Source organism: Salvelinus sp. IW2-2015, linkage group LG4p, assembly GCF_002910315.2.
Source record: "Salvelinus sp. IW2-2015 linkage group LG4p, ASM291031v2, whole genome shotgun sequence".
Taxonomy (NCBI): Eukaryota; Metazoa; Chordata; class Actinopteri; order Salmoniformes; family Salmonidae; genus Salvelinus; species Salvelinus sp. IW2-2015.
The window spans coordinates 20,407,937-20,410,021 of record NC_036841.1 but is presented as its reverse complement, the minus strand read 5'-3'; the positions used below and the strand labels follow the sequence as shown (position 1 = coordinate 20,410,021).

General features: G+C 35.3%; 1 protein-coding gene across 1 annotated transcript in view; it reads right to left on the bottom strand.

The window, feature by feature from the left end:
- Positions 1-831: 831 nt before the first annotated feature.
- The window catches only part of LOC111960685 (homeobox protein BarH-like 2), a 13,720-nt gene continuing 12,466 nt past the window's right edge, over positions 832-2,085 (bottom strand). Inside the window, exon 4 of the mRNA XM_023982824.1 lies at positions 832-2,085. This exon is cut by the window's right edge and continues 402 nt beyond it. The gene's annotated coding sequence lies outside the window, so the exon portion shown is untranslated.

Here is a 2,085-nt window from a genome sequence, read left to right as displayed (position 1 = left end):
TAACCTGCACTGTTTGTTTTACAAATCATCCATGTCTGGTATCGTGCACTAAAAATACACTTTACAGCATAACTAGCTTGCCTGGCCTGGGTCAAAGAGCAGTGTCTCAGTGTACTAAAGGCCAACGTGTTTGCAGAAAAGATCAAGATGATAAAATCACAAAACAGAGTGCATAAAAGGCTTTGCTCTCTAAGCCTGATTTATGGTCAACTCTTCAATAAAGTATTACGTGCACAGTGACACTGTGAATTATTTAATTTTACTGCAATATTGCAGTATTGAAATAGTTTTTAATAAATAAAAATGTAAATTTCAAACACATGATATGATGTTGTGTATGTTTAACAATTTACTTGATTTGCACAAATTAGTGATTTACGCAACCGTTTCATTAGCTACAGTGATGTCAATGGATGTATGTATTTTTCTATGTGACGTGAGGCACAGTTGTCTTTCATATGCATTGCCTCGCGGCCTCGCCTTCTAGCGTATGCAGGGGATCTGTCATATCTATGACAAGCTTTTTGGGTCAACTCAGCTCGAACCTCTTGCTGCATGTCGGCAGAGGGTTTCATGTTTATGTAGTTGCATTGCATATCAGATCAAACCAAAGATTCCTTGTAGCATAGTGAGAGCATAAAGATATTTTTATGGATGAAGATTAAATAAGCCTAGGAGTACACTTAATTAATTCTGGTTCAAATAGTGTTAAAATACAACTGTGGTTTCTTGAAAATCAACTAACCTTGGAGTCCATGCTTGTGGTCTGCTATTTAATTTTTTCAAAATAGTAATTCATATGCTAATAATAATAATGGTGGACTTTCATCATTCATATGGAAATGATTGCCATTTTATTAAGTGTATTTAAAAGCACAAAACACATGGTAAAAATAACAACATACAGAACAATCAGCATTTTGTTGTCCATGCCAAAATAACTATTCAGTAGCTTACCAACAAGCATTATTTACATCAGAAAAATACTGTACTAGTTTATATCAAACTAAAAATAKAATTTTTGTTTTAAAAAAGGAACTCTTTACAAATAGACATCTTTGGAAGGAAACAACAGGAGGCCAAAGCGGAAAATAAAAGTGTTGACAAGCAGCTGAAGACAGTTTTATGTGGGGAGTCTGTAAGGCAGATTTGGAGGAGTGCTCCTTTGATGCAAAGGCCTGCGGGCTGAGAACCTCTCTAAAAGATTTTAAATGTTTGGCAGTTTCCTCGTTTCTTTGGCACAGGCTGTGATTTACTCAATTCTACAGTCTCTGACAGTTTAAGAGGCTTCCCTCGTGGCAGTAAAATCACTCTGCCCCAGAGTCAAAAGAGAAAGGTAAAGGATTCGATACACCTTATTTTTCTCCAAATTAAAATATAATAATTTACATATACTGTATATCATTAACTAACATATATTTTTCTTTCCAGAATATTGCTAGAGTATGTTACAGTGCATGTCTTTATAGATACAAATTGAAATATATTGTTTTGGAAACATCAAATGCAAAAGGAACACAACATAAGTTCATTGACCAATTAAACGAGACGATGCTGTGGCTCTGGGACAGAAATACAATTTCGTTCAAAGCTGTACAGAACAGGTACAACGGCAGTGTTAACTGTAATCCAGAGCATATAGTAATTATGTATTATTTTTAATAGGCAAAAGTCAAACACTGTAAAATAACACTTAATTTATTATTAATAAACCTTGGTGTTTCTAGACTGTTAAACTTGTGATATCCTCTGAGAGAAAAAGGCACCATGACCAGTGTGGTCATTTTATGTTATGTTATAACTACAATACTCAGGCAAACTGTATAGCATGTGACTAAAGGAGTCCTCTTGCAGTAGAACAAGCAGGTTTGATGCTGGGGAGGTGACACTGTTGACACAGGGACAAAATGCACTGTACAATTCTGGATTTTTCATTTCTATGTATATGCCTGACACTATATGTAAACTCGTTTTATTCCAGTATACGCCAAAAGTGATATGGCAAAACCCAAATGATCTACCGTACCTATGAATGTCATCCAGTACAGTCAAACCTCAAACACGACTGAATAATCTACACCAGAC